Source organism: Lichenostomus cassidix, chromosome 6, assembly GCF_008360975.1.
Source record: "Lichenostomus cassidix isolate B80296 chromosome 6, HeHo_3.0, whole genome shotgun sequence".
NCBI classification, from domain to species: Eukaryota; Metazoa; Chordata; class Aves; order Passeriformes; family Meliphagidae; genus Lichenostomus; species Lichenostomus cassidix.
This window is the reverse complement of record NC_139487.1, coordinates 19,576,173-19,591,238: the sequence shown is the minus strand read 5'-3', so window position 1 is coordinate 19,591,238 and position 15,066 is coordinate 19,576,173. Positions and strand designations below refer to the sequence as shown.

Here is a 15,066-nt window from a genome sequence, read left to right as displayed (position 1 = left end):
AGCAAAGCAAGAGAGGATTAATTTGTACAATGTCAGGTCCATGACAAGAACATTTAACTGATATACTGTGCCAGAACTGTGTGCACGCTGTGAATGTAAGTTATGGAAAAACTGCACCTTCTGGACACAGATCACTCCACTTTTCTCAGTCTCTAAAAAGGAATGGGAGGATCCCAGTGCATGGATATAACTGCACTGACACAACCTTGGTAAAGTTAGTAATGGATCATATTTCCTACCAGTTCCTCAGCAGATCAACTTTCACATCATCAGCTCCCCCCTTTTTCAAGGGCCTTGGTCTTATTCCTGTTAAACAAAGAGTTGCTGCTTTATTGCTTTTGAAATGGGGCTCAAGAATTTGCTTCCATAAAAATGCCTTGAAATCAATGGATGCTTTGCCATAGAGCATGCCATGTTCATCTCCTGCATACAAAAGGTTTATTGTCATTACATCATTAACAAGACAAAGAGGTGTGATAATTGCTGGCTCAAGGGGCTGTGGTGGTTGTGGGCCTGGTTAAGAAATTCTTCCAGTATGGAGGTGAGTTTGGGGTGAAGCTAAGGCTTAACAGACTGAGACTGTTCATGTAGTTACCTCCATGGCATGCATGTGCATGGATGGTCTAAGCAACTTCTAACTGTTACAGAGCCTCGCAAGACTATCCTGTTTGACTCCCACTTCAAAAACCACAAGAACACATCTGGTTCAGTAAAAGGTAGGAAATGAAGATAAAATTTTTAATTATTGTCAAAATTTATTCATCTTCTTTTGGCATGTAATACAGCTGGAACTTCTGTAACATATGTGAGCTATGGAGAATCTAAAATGAAATTGTTCTTTTGAAGTTTGAACTTGTTTCAGGAGTATGTTGCCAGGAGCACACATTACAAATGACAGCATAACACTTCATCATGGTCACCTTCTCTGCATTCAGGCGTTACAGATTTTAGCTGTCAAGCAACAAAGAACTGAGCCTGTACTACTTTGTGCCTCTTGATACTCATCTTTGGAATTGGGATATCTTCCTAAGTCATTCCATTCCTGTCATGACAGGGAAATGTGATGAAAGTGCTGGCTTTTGCTTGCTGAGAACAGGAGTATAGTGCAATGGAAGTTCCCAAGATCCTGGCTTAGCAATTGGACACTGCATATCTTTGTTAGTGTTTGAACATCTGTTTAGTGAGTAACCCCCAAGACAAGTGAGTACCTTGCTCTTTTCAGGACAAAACTAATAATGTTTGAACAACTTGTTGAAAATATTTTGGCCCAGCATCATTATAGCTAGCTGTGCTGTGCTGTAATCAAGCCAAGCCCTTTGTGATCTGAATTGGTGGATAGAAAAAACAAATTTATTCTATTATAACCAAATAGAAAGTAGCTAAGTTACTGGTTCTGTGAAAGGTGGGTCAGTTTTCCTATGAAGTCAGGTTCAGAAGGTCTTTTCAGCTCTTACCATCCAGGGGAAGTCATCTGCTTGAGCCAAAGCATTCTCTGCTTCTGAATGCACAGCCAAGCTCTGCTTAGCAGCCCCTTTGCAAGGGCAGATGAGCTGCTTATATGGGGAATGTCTGCTAAATTCCAAGCCAGTGTTACAAAAGTGTAGGTGTCATAGATGATGGGTGGGTGAAAGGACACTTGATTCTCCACAGCACTGATTTTGTCTAGCCAGTGAAGTTCCATGAAGTCCAGGGGCAAATTTCAGTTCCTGGGTCTGAAGGAGAAGAGGTTCTGTGTAAAATCAGTCAAAGGGTTAATAGAAAATTCATCTAATCAAGATGTGGTCTCATAAATGGCAACAGTATCAGAGGCTGAAGTTTTGACTTGCGTTACATGTGTGAATATTTGCAGAGACATCGGTAAGGGTCGCTAGAATCTTATGCAGCATTGAATAAGCAACAAGCTGAGTTTGATCTGGATGTGTAATGCCAATTAAGTTACTCATGTACTTCTTCCAGATTTTAATACTTATCTGATTTTTTTAATTATGGAAAAATGGAGTTATGATACCTCAGGACCGTTTTAAAAATCACCAGAGTGTTGGATAATCTTGTCTTAGTCAGTCTTCCAAATAGTATCCCTTTTTCATTTCAAAATTCTGCAACCATGTTTGACAGCTCTGTCTGTGCTATCCTGGACTTCTTTGCTGTTCTCATCAAGCACGTGACTGAGTTGTGTCTTGGCGACAGTGTGTAATCTGCCATATCTTTGGTCTCTAACTTTTTTTTTTTTAAATGATAAGTCTGAAGAGTTTATAGTTCATTTGAGTTTTTGCGAAGTGTCCTCATCTCTTAGATATTTAATGACCATATTAGGGAACATCTGAAAGCTCAGAGATTCTAGTTTATAGGATTAATTCTGAAAGTTTAGTATGCTTACAAAATTTGAAAAACAACTTGACTTGATGGCTGGCATTTTATGCAAAGCTGTAAACAAGAGAGTAATCAAAGCTTGGCTTGTTCACGGATATGAACTTTAATATTATCTCATGGGAAAGACAAGAAAAGACCACTTATTCAGATTCAAGGATAGATACTATTTTGGCAAGTAACTCTTGGCATAGGTACAAAGATGCATAGGTTATGCTGTTGCTGTACCCTTTGACCATCTAAAATCTAAGGGGCCAACATGCCAGTGCAGGACAAAGAAGCACTGATGTTCATGTAGACAGAGAAATTCTAAGATGTTCTGCACAACCTGAGCAGATGTGCTCCATTCTTAACTGTGTTACCATTATATCTCACATTTCATGTGATATTTAGCTATGAAGTCTATGTGCCTCTGCATTTTGATAGAATCCCAATAAATGGAAGGACTTTCAATGCAATAACAAGGTTGTTGTGGGTAATCTGTTATGAGGTATGTGGATTTTTAAATAATACCAAGATCTTTCTGTGCCATTTTAGTTTTTTTATTTCTTCTGAGTTTTTGATAGTATTCTTCAAACTTATTTTCTGTAATGACAAAGAAGGCTGAGGTCCTTAAATGTTTATATGGTCCCCTAATGGAAAAAAAAAAAAAATTATTAGCCCTTTAAGGAAGATGGCTGTACCTACTCAGCAAGAGGATGGAACCATTGTAGCTCTGCTGCAGTGGAAGCACAGTGCTCACTTTTGCAGAAAATGCAGGTTGGCTCTGGAGGATGATGCTCAGCCTGGGCCTTCAGAGGCATTGAAGAGGGTCTTTAAGAGGAGGTCAGTCTGTATGAATGTAAGCAGCAAACACTGCCTAGGCCATGTGTAGGCATACATGGAAAATACCCACATGAAACAGTGAATGCCTGGGGGACAGTGTGAAGTACTATGTTTGTGGTATTGCCACTTCAGAAGTTCTTGAATCATAATGGGGGTTCCCCCATCCCAAATTAGGCTATCTTTGTTTGTCGCTTAAAGATATACATTAGAATTACTTTCCTTTGCATTCTGGTTCTGACCTTTCCTGGTTCTCCAAGATTTTTTCTTCACCATGAGTGTCAATAACTCCTCTTTTTTTATTTTGGGGGATGTTTTTTATTTATCTTACATGAAAGCTGAGAGTCTCATGCAATCTCTCGTTTCCATCAGGTGTGACTTTATGAAAGCATCACGCAGTGTAGGAGCTGACAACACCATAGCAGATGTGCAGTGCCCAAGGGTGTATCAGACTGGAAGGTGGCACTTTGGGCTGTGGCCATTCTTAACTGACTGGGAGATTTTATATGGTTTAGAGAAACTCTGTTGAGGGCAACTCTGAATGGGTTCAAGCTTCAAGAATTCCCCAGGAGATTTTTGGTTAAAAACTGAATGTTGTTACTTGACTAGAACTATGTGTGAAGAATTCAGTATTTTTGCAGTGACATTTTGGAATTATTTCAGTTACTGGAAGTGTGGATTTTAAAAATCTGGGCTGTTTTTTAGGATGGGAGCTTTGTTGAAGACAGGATGGCTTTTAAGGCCATTATAGGAGAAATGAATCTGTTAAATCTTGTGCGCTTCAGGGAGGTCTGAGTATGAAGACCAAAGATGGAGTTTTTTGGTGCTCGTCTTCATTCACAAGAGCAGACTGAGTCACAGCTGGCGCACACTTCAACGGGAGGATGCTTGAACTAAAGTAAGCAACTTGCTGCTGTGCTGGTTAGGTTTCCAGCTCACTAGAGTAAAATTACCAGTCCTTCTACCAGACAAAACTGCAGCCTTGCACACTGGCACTGGCTCATCCCAAAACTGTTGAGAATCTGAACCCATAGTCTGAGCATCCATCACACGCAAAACCATGTAAGGGCCAAATAGGAATTATACAGCCAGTTTAATTCCAACAATGATTCAGAAAGAAGCAACCCTGCCTGAAGGCAGAAAGATAGAGCTGCAAATGGAAGAGAGAGAGGTGCCTTTAGGCTGATTATTCTTGTAACTCTTGATGTAGATCTGCCAGTTGTAGCTATTTTTTATGTTAATATAATTGTCTAATCATTTCTGAAAGCCAGTAAAGATATTTCCCTACAGTGTTCCCTTCTTGCCCTGTGGTAATAAATTCCTCAGGCTGATTTTCATGCCACCTTTTAAAATTTATTTTTATGAAAGAATATCTCTTCTACCTAGTGCCTTCTTATAGCATGGATCAGGATAAACCAGGGCATCCCAATTTTGCTTCACAATTATTCATTCATTACTTGACTTGCAGCCTCAAATTAATCAGCTTTACTTCTATGCTTCCATCTTTTTCAGCTAAATATTCATTTAATCCTTCTTTGTAACCTCAATGTGTATTTGTCATTTTATCTCTTAAGCGTTGATTTAATTCAGTTTTCTAATCTTACCAGGTTTCTTGGTATTGTTTAGTAATACATTGGTTAATGAGTCAGGTTTTCTGGGCTGCTGCTTCAAGAGTCTGCCTGATTCTTACTGTGACTTTTGCCTGGGTCATTATGAATCCCAGCCTAGGTAATTGTGTGGTCCCTGGACTTCCACAGCTTCCACACACCTGGTTCAGGCTGCTCTTTCCATTATTCCTTTCCTGTGCTTAAGACAAGGAGGAATTGTCTTAAATCATGTTTGTAAGGCTCTGCCACCCTAGGCAGGATGGTGCACAGTCCAGCAGAAATAGCAGCCTTGAGATTGTCTCCTGTTCTCCTTTCAGCCTCGTGTAGCAGTACCCTGCAGTGTGAACTAACTGTAACTTGCCTTGCTCTGGCCCGAACATTGACCCTCTGAGAGCTGCTGTTTGATCAGGTTTAGACTCTTAGAAAGGCTGTTTGACCAGATGTTTCTTTGTGAGTTGTTTTCACTCGTTTTAAGGATGCCTGACTATTACTGTTGCTACAATCATACCTGATGTAACTTTGCCAGCTACTTAGTCACTTGCGCTGTTCAAGCACAAAACAGAGTTGGAGGTGAATCTCATGAGAATTTGTCTCACAGGGGTTACAATCAAATTTCTTCTGTTATGTATAAAGACATCAAAACAACACGAGGTTTAAAGAAATATGACACATTAATTTGTTCTTTAGAACAGGAAGTGTTCTTCTTTTCCTGTAGGCCTGATCAAGAGTCTTTTGTGCTTTCTTTTGCCAAGAATAGACCATGTTTTCAGGGTCTGAGTCTAATTTCTGAATTACAAGAGCAACAAAAAGAACTCAGTTTTTACAATCTCAGCAGAAAAAATGAAATAAACCTGTGTGCAGACGTGGTGGGCAGTGGTATGGAAGCACATTGACAGATGGGGATTGAAGCAGGCAATGTGATTTGCTTCCATTAGACATGCTTGCAGTTTCATTGCTTTGGGAGCCAACGTGCAGAGAAAGCAGAGGGGCCTTTCACATCAGTGACACAGTTCATGGACCATGTGTGTTGTAGCTTTTCTGTGAACTGATAGTGACCCCATGCAGTGCATTGTTCACTTTCTCCTTTCCATCTGTTCAGTGTTTCAGCTTCTCAGATCACTGGAAGCCTGCTATTGATTTTTAGATATGTTGTAAGTTTGCCATAAATTTTATATAGTGACCTTATACTGATAGAAAAGAAAATTGAGACACCTTCACTCCAAAATATATCCTTAAATGAATAGAAGGTGTTTGCAAATCATGACAATATATTTACAGCCCTCTGGGAATGCCTGAGCTGAAAGAGAATCACCACCACCTTGGTCGTTATTGACCCCTTCAAGGTAGATCTTTCTTTCCATGGGAGATTTCAACCGCTTTACTCTTTGTTGTCTATATATTGGTATATGTTCATCTCTGTTTTGGTATATGCATGGCAGCATCAAGCAGTAATGGTTGTGTGTATCTTTGCCCAGCATGCTGTGATTTCATTTGCAGGCAGTGCAGTCACTGTGTTAGACCAGACAGATTCTGGCAATGGTACATCTGCCTGACATACCCCATTGCTCCTGAAATCTATGGCTGAATCCTCTTTGTCATTCCACTGTTCCTTTTCTCATTTCCATCTGTTTGTCATTCCGGAGTTTCTCAAATAATGGAGACACCGTGATTACTTTTGAGATGTGTCATAAACTTGTCATAAGCATTTTCTTTCCTTTAGTAGCCCTCTTTGCCAGGCAGTGCAGTTACAGGATACAGTAAGGGGAATTGACAACTTATTCCAGCTGTTCAGCTGAAGCAAATGCTAGTGGCACTTGTGTGTTTCCCTGTTTGCTGTCCACACTGATTTTCTATTATTCTTGGCAAAAATGTGGAGGCCTCTTTTTTTAGCCACTGAAATTTAAGGGGACCTCATTGCTTGAAGTGTTAGACTAAGAGAGATTAGGGAGATGAGGAAAAGAAGTGCTTTTACTTTAAAGGATTACAGATATAAAATCTAAGGCGAGAAACTTCCTTCTGTTCTCAATTTTGCATGCTTCACCCTTTCTGTGTTCATTGAGGTAAAATTCATTACCATAGTTGTTAGCTGTGAAAAATTATATTCACTATGGAGTTAACTCGTGGCTGGATTTAAAGTCCCAGCTTTATTTACAAGTACTTAATGTTTGCTTCAAGCTGTGATAAAGATCTTATAACATAGGGCTCCAAGTGATTAGCAGAGAGGCCAGGTAGAAATAAAATGCTGTCTTCTGGCGTAGTGTCCTGAGATGCAGAGGGAGGATACACATGCAAAAGGTACCTGCTTTCCATGGGAGTGTCAGGTGCTGGCTGTGGCCCTGAGGGGTCAGAGCACAGCAGTGTGGTGACCAGACAAGGGTGGGATCCCTGCAGCCCCCGAGCTATGGCTGCTGCCCCCTCACAGTGTAGAGTACCCCTCTCTTTCCTGAGAGTCTGCCTTGCAGTGAGCGGAGAACTGCTGAGGGAAGCATTTTCATCCTTGTACAAAGCCCTTCATGAGTGGCATTGCAGGGTGAGAAGTCTTTCACTGCTTTCTATTTCTCTCTCCTTTCCCTGCTGGTGAAATCTCAGTGAGATTTTATCGCATTGTTTTTCCCTCTCCCTGGAATGAGAGGCTATTGTTTCCTCTTAGAGAAGTGTGATCAACGCAGTGCCTGGAGGCCAGGTCACTGTGTTTGACCCTGTGCCTTGGTCACTGACCTACATTTCATTCAAACACGTTGGTAAATAGTGGCACTTCTCATGTCTCTAAGATTTATGTAGCAGATGGAGAAAGATTAGAATTGGAGATATCTCTTACTATTCTGGGGACCTGGGCAGCCAGCCAGTTTTACTTCTTGAGAAGCAAGTGCGTGGTTTTGTGAGTACGAAGGTGTGACTCATTCTCCTCCTTGACATGCCTTAAAACATGCACTGAGTGGTGATTTACATGAGGATGCATTGAGGTTCTGCTTGAACTGACAGCACTTGGTGCACTTTAATCTTACATGTGGATAGAGGAAATGAGTTAATCTGCAGTTAAATATAGAGGTGGTGAAAGAGGTAGGAAGGGGAGGGGTTGACTCTAATCTCACTTAGGTTGGGGTCAGTCGAGAGTAACCTCTGTATCTGGATGGTATTACTCTGGGCTAAGTCATATCTCGCCTCTCTGGAGCTGACAATATTAGCTAATGGAAAATGGCGACAAAGTGAGAATGTGCCCTGAGCTCTGGCATCACTGCCGTTCTTTCTGATCACCATCTACATGTTGGTGACGCCTCTTTTTTTCTTTCTTTTCAAGAGGTAATGAGTGAATTGTAGGGGTGTGCAAATGCATGTTGCTGAAATTACATTTTAAGGATCAAATCTGAGAGCTGATCAGTGTTGATCTACAAGCTTGGTTCTCTGTGATTGTTGTGAAGATGTACCGTGACCTTGTTCCTTTGTATGTTTGTTTTCTGTTTATTCCTGACCTCAGTTTTGAGCTGGGGATGTAGATGAATTGAGAAACAGGGATGCCTGCTCTGAAGTTATCCAGTTCTCCCCTTGTGTACAGCTGTGCTCTTAAACTCTGTGTTATACTGAGAGCTGCCACTTAACCATTCTTTCCAGCTTCCTGCATGCCTACGTGGGTATTTTTTAGGGGAAGCCTGTATTAGCTTATTTGTATGTATTAGCTGCTTCTGGGCATTTTTTCTTCTGCAAAGTGCTGCTGTAATGCTGCCTGCTGGTACGCTCAAGCAAAAGAGCCACACCTGAGCAAACGGGGTGCTTTGCACCAGGCTGGCCCTGCTGCCTGTACCATGAATGTGTGTGCTGCTTGCACTGTGTTGGATAAGAGGTGAAAGGGATTTTGCTGACTCACTTGGACAGGCAAAAGCAGCCTTTTGGGCATGGACTTAACAAACCTAAAAGGAATTTTGGCAGCAGCCTCTTCTAAGGAGGCAGCTCAAGCTAATCTGTTATGTCCTGGCAGTGTTTTCTCAACAGAGTTGAACCCAAGTAGTCCATATAAGGAATTTGCATTTGGAGGTCACATACTATATAGCTTGTGTTTGTTGAGCAGTGGGTGAAGAAAGCCACTGGTTTACATAAGCTCACTAAAATGAAAGGTCTGTCAGTCAGAAGAGTTCATTTTTATATTGGAGAAAATCTAAGCCAATCCTGAGAAATCAAGATCTACCCTGGAATGTATTTGTGTCTTTTTTGTTGACTTCACTGAAAATTACATGCTTTAGTAGGATTTGGCCTTGCATGTAGATTAGTAACAGCATCACTGTTCTCTTCAGTGTTTCTGTTGGCCTGAAGCAATATTCTTTGAGTCATTCTAGTCCATAGGTACAGGCTGAACTCTGGCCATCTGTCCCTAAGCAGTCCATATTCATAGCATGTAGGCAGTTGGTTTTGGAAAATCTAATAAACTATTCAAAATCCAAGGATATTGGAGATTGCTTATCAGTAACTGATGATGATGATGATTATTTGTAGTTAGCAAAAATATTATCAGAATTTGATCTTTGCTACACTAGCTGAGGATGGAATTTTTGTTGTAATTAATACTTACTAAGCTAGAACTCTCACGATGGACTGGCTCAGATAAAAAGTTTTTAGAAGATCCACTGATATCTCCTCTTAACTGAACAACAAGTCTTATGACTTCCAGAGTGGAAGTATATAACCATATCTGAGACTACGGACAAGCATCAACTTTGCAAACAGTTGCTCAGGCTGAAGACAGGGACCCTTGTCTTGCCTTCCACACTGCTGCTTGTTGCTTTTATCAATACTGACGGTTGAATTCACTTGCAGCTTTGCCAGCTGAAGGGTACATGTGAGTGCTGTGTGATTGGCAATGAGAAAATAGATGAGCTTCATTTATCTACACTGGTTGTTCAGTTTAACTTGGTGAATTCGGCTTTCTGTGGATTATGAAGTGCTCACTTGGACATTTCTGCTACAAGCACTATGGGGAGTTGGTAACCGCCAGCAGGTGGGATGGTGGCAAGCAGTTTTCAGTGAAAGCACTTTCAAAAGGTGGGTGTCAATTTTCAGCCTGAGAGGCAGTATAGACCATGAAAAGAGCATTGTGCTAGGAAAGATGGAGTCACGGTTTGTTCCTGGCACTGATTCTGGTGTTAGGTGATCAGGTCAAATCACTCCTTGTCCTTGCATCTTTTTTCCCTTCATGTGTCTTGTCCATTTAAATTCCTTGTTCTTATGTGGACAATGGCAAAATACAATATTTTTATCCTGCTAGTCTTACAGAGCTGCTTGAATTTGTTGTTTTCTAAATGGCATTTAGATCTGAGTATTGTTTGTTGATCTTAGTTTCCAGCTCTCTGCTTTTCCATTGCGAAGCCGGCCCCACACTGATGTGTTTGATTATGTTTTCATTGCCATTGTACTTGCTTTGATTTTGCAGCTCAGTGCCCAAAGCACAGGGCGCTGTACAAACAACGTGATGAAGTCAAGCAGGGTCAGCCCCTTTCTCTTTTTACCTTGAAAACAATGTGAAACTCCTATGTTTCTTTTACTTGGCACCTCTAGTTCTTGAGCTGGAGGCTATGTATGTGTGTGCTGCCCTCCTGTTGTGTTCAGGTGTGAGATCACTTGGAGAGTGTTTTGCATTGCTGCCTAAGGGGGTAATGGAAGCTGTGCTGTCTGCTTGGTCGTGTGAGAGCTCAGGCTGTGAAGTGTGGAAAATTACTGCAAGAATAGCAGCATGCTGAGCTGATGTTCATGTCTACAGTGGATTAGTTGGGACTAGGAGTTGTTACCAGGCCTGAAAAGTGTATTCATGGACTTGTCCCGCTTTATCATGCCTGGCCACTGTCTGCAACAAGAAATTTTCTCCTGTTCTCACTTCTCCTTTTTGCTTTTGGCAGCATTCCTTTCTCCATAGGGATGTGGTTTGAGTGTGGCCTGTGTCCAGCCCTTTTAAGAAGTGACTGGCTGTTATCTGAAAAAGGGAGAAGGAGCAAGAGAGCTTGATTCTGCACTACCATAGTATTTTCAGCCAGTGTATCAGTCCTTAGCATGGAAAAAAGCAACCTCCAGAAGCATCCATAAAACTGTGGACATTATTACTTTTGTACTTCGGGCTCATCCCCATGGTGTTCCTGCTATTCCCTTCCCATGTCATTCTGAAAAGCCTCTTATACCAGGTTTGGGTACCAGGACAGACTAAGGTTGTAGCTCAATGCATCAGAACTACACAATCTGCAGTTTGCTTTAAGCCACAGTGATTTATTCGTCTCAAAGCTCAAAATGTATCTAGAGTTAGGGAAACCTGTAGTTATAAAAATTAAAGGAAAAAAAAAGAAGGAAGAAAACTCTAAACTCTGCAGGGAAACCTCTTTTTCAGCAGTGTGGTGAGATTTTGGTTCGTTTGGGTTTTGTGGTGGTTTTTTGGTTTTTTTCTACATTTGCTTGATTTGCTCACCTGCTGCATTCATTCAAAGTTTCCATGTGGAAGCTGCTTTTTGTAGCTCACTGAGCAGCCCAGTTACCATTGGTGCCTGTTGCTGGCTTCTTGCACAGGCAGAATCCAAGTACCGTTTGTATTATTCGTTAGAAACTCTTTCAGCAGACTTTTCTTTTATGGTGGAAATCAAACACTTAAAAACAGATAGAGCCAGAACATGTCTGAATACTAACAGAATTAAAATTAAAATATGTTGAAAACTTTTTGGTGGTGTCCTTTCTCTCTGGCACTCTCAGTTCCCTAATTTTGCTGCCATTGACAGGAAGTGAAGTTTGTCTCTAACAGCAGTGGGTGTAAAGTTTGCCTAAACTGAATATTTTCACGCGTTCTGCATTGATTTTTCAGAAAAAATAGCTTTTTGTGGTCCTCCAGGAGCTAAAGCGGGGCGTATTTCCAAGGGGAAAGTTTGAATGTTTTGGTGTTGCTTCTAGACTGAGGCACAGAACAGTCATAACCTGCTTCTGTATTCTCTTGTCTTGATGAGCTTCTTGGCTATGTGCCAGCTTAGAGCCTTACTTGTAACAATTCTCAGCACCAAAAAAGTTTCTATCGGTTGGGTTTTGTGCCATTGACTCTCTCCTCCCCCTCTCAATCTCGCTCTTAGTTCTTGTGATAACAGCTCTCTGCTTTGGGCAGCTTTTGGTAGTTGGGACTCTGGCCAGCTTCAGCCTTTTGCCAACTCACAAGGACAAGGCAGGTTGGGAAAGCAAACAAACTGCAGTTAATGCCAGAAGGGCAGCTTCTTGTGTTGCAGGAAAACTAGGGCTTGACCTTGCCACCAGAATATTAACTCTCTCTTGGAGCATACTCTGGATGCCTTTATAGGAAATTTTCTTTCCAGTGCTAGCAATAAGCCTTTCAAAAATTGCAATAAGCAATCAGCCTTTCACTGATCCCTTTCTGCTTGTTGGAGATGGAGAAGCTATTAGACTATCTGGGACAGAAAACTCTTAATTTGTTTCAGCTTGTGTTTTCCTGGCACTATTCTAGTTTTATTGAAAAAGTGTCCTGGTTCTTCTAGGCTCATTGCTTGGGATCTTCGTGGTTCTTGAAAGAAGTCTTGAGGCTTGTAAAAACATCATATTGTTGGAGCTCTGTTTTCGTGGTCTGAGGTGGCTCCCACACGAGGTCCTTGACACTCCTTATGGGTGCTTTTATCTCTGAGCATCACCTTCTGCTTTCTCCATGTCATGTTTATGCCCTGTGTGTACTGTCATGAGAATATCTAACGGGTGAGGTTTACTGGCTGACAGGCTGGTTGTACAGGGCCATTGGAGGTTCTGGTCTTGCACTGCCTGTTGAAAAAAATGTGACTTCACTCCCCTCTGAACTTGAATGAAACACACAGGAGGATTTGTTCAGTCATCCAGCACAGGCATCAAACTTTGCTAGTTGGTCTCCTTGACTTCCTTTTAAAGTAGCTGAATACAGAGAAGTATGAAGAAGGTAGTGTAGAGAAAGGTTGCATTGCCTCTGGAAGAACCCCTCTTTCCACTCAGTACAGCAGGAGCTCAGGGTGATTGGCTGACTAGTTCAGCCTGATATTAATCAGCATGATTAAAGAAGAGGGGTGTCAATACTTACAAGTCAAACTGCAAAGGCATCTCACTACAGCAGACAGTTAATGTTATTGAGTGAAACAACAGAGGTGCACAGCCATCTATCAAATATATGTCAGGTCTTACCATTTAGACTTAACATTGGACTGGAGTTAAGTAGTTTCATTTAGTAACCATCAGTACATGCAAAAAAATATTAAATTGTTCTGTGTGAATTCTGCTTCTGTGTCTTCAGATTTTTTGACAAAATCCTAACCAAGGAATTTGTCTGAAGACAACCTGATGTGTATGTTTCTTAATACACGTTTACTACCTGCACTTCCTTCTGAGGGTTTTTATTCCTGGCAGTGGGGAGTTACATTTCATGACTGTTGTTACCCCTAGCTCCCAACACAGACTGTGTATCAGATGAGCCTATTCACACATCAGGGATAGCAGCATGTATAGAATAGCAGTGCGTTTACTTTTTTTTTTTTTTTTTTTTCCATTTTGCAAGCTAGTATACTAAATTAAGCTGAAATCAACAATGATTTACATTAGTAAGCAGACTGTAGGTTGTAAGGGGATGTGAATATTTGTGGTATTCAGCTTTCCTTGCTCCTTGAGGGGGAATCTGTTGCAGAAAGGCAGGGAAACGGATGTGGTTCCAGCCTTCCCTGGAGACAGCTGTAAATACTAGTTCTCACAAAGAGGATGCGGCGATGCCGATCTGGGCAGACTGATGTTTATACTAACTATGCTATGCTTCCTGCATGGTAAGCAGAGGTAATTGTTTCATCTAAAAGTAACGTTGTTTCTATTAATGACTTATTGCTTTGGTACAGCCTTCTCTGTGAATGGGTTGGAGAGCAGGACTAACCGCACTAATAGGCATTTTCTTTTTCTTTGACTTTTTTAGGTATGAGCTGTTATGTAGCAGTTGCATGTGAAGAAAAGACAGAGTGCAAGTCATTGTCAGAGGATCCTGTCCTAAGCTGGGCCTGAGGAGTTCATCCAGCTGACTGGTGTGAGTAGACTGAAAGGCAGGGGAAGGAGCACATCACTGGTAGACCTTATCGTGACTTGAGGCACCAAAATCACATCCATCTCTATCACTTGCAGTGAGGGAATTTTCATCCCAGCAGCAGCCTACCCAGCAGAAAGCTATATGGTGGCTAGAATATCACTATATTACAGAGGCTTTTTTGGTATGTGAGCCAGTCAAAAGCTTCAGTTGTTGACAGACAATCAAGCTCCAAGTGCTACTTTTGTGGTAGTTCATGGATGCATTAGATAAAACATAATAGTCCCAGAAAGGATTAAATTCACCTTTGCAACCATCAAATGTGTTCCTCTCTGTGTTTGTGACATAATGTTTACTATTTGCATTTGTTACATCCTCCTTGTTTATCATCTGAATTTGTGGCATCCTTTTTCTATTTATTTTGATGCTAGTGCCAGTAAATATTCTGGGCCCTGTTCTAGGTCAGAAACAGAGGGAGGTAGTGGGATTTTGGAATTTCCCCTTAGGATGACCATTCTATGGAGCCTGTTTGTGATCAGGAGGGCAAAGGTCAGAACAGCAGTTACCAAAGACTGAATTTCTAACTTTACAGAAATGGCACATACAATTATTTTTGACCACTTCTTTCTTCATTTCTAAAAATGCTGAAAGCATCAGGGGAGAATTCTATCCTCTCTTACCCCTTCCCTTTTCTCTGCTCTAGTGGCCTCAAATTGCAGCTCTGTAAATAATTGTCTCAAGTCCTTTCCCATATAATACTGTACCTGATGTTTGTCTCCAAGCCAGAGTCAAATCCATATTGACATTATGATCCTCATGGGTTGCTTATGTCCATCTCCTTTGGGGATACACAACCCTCCCAGTGAGGCTGCGTCAGCCTCCTGCATGCTGAACATGCAGAGGCTGTTGTCAGCCTGATGGCATTGTCTTTTATTAATTATTTCTCTCTAAAGAATTAAAGTTCAGGCTGTTGGAGAGGAAGCTGGAGAATGTTTTGGGATGTATCAAGCCAAATTTTATGTCATTCTCCTACTACTGCCTTATAAGCAAAATCACATTGACCGCACTGTTGAACTGGCACAAAGGGCTGTTTTACACTCAGCCTGAATATGATCCTGTGCTTGGCTGCGAAAAGGAGGAATGCTCCCTCCCCTCAGTTTGAGTGCTTTAGAGGGAAGAGAATGTGATGCTTGGTCCTCTTCCAGGCAGAAAGATGCAGTCATGCAT

General features: G+C 41.4%; 1 protein-coding gene across 4 annotated transcripts in view; it reads left to right on the top strand.

Annotated features, from left to right (window-relative positions):
- Nucleotides 1–15,066, top strand: part of SORBS1 (sorbin and SH3 domain containing 1) — a 165,749-nt gene that overhangs the window by 66,627 nt on the left and 84,056 nt on the right. For 2 of the 4 annotated variants that reach the window (XM_085065484.1, XM_085065473.1), the window contains exon 3: nt 13,735–13,840. The gene's annotated coding sequence lies outside the window, so the exon portion shown is untranslated. Of the gene's footprint in view, nt 1–13,734; nt 13,843–15,066 lie in introns of all 4 variants that reach the window. The other 2 variants (XM_085065471.1, XM_085065472.1) reach the window with 1 other exon arrangement.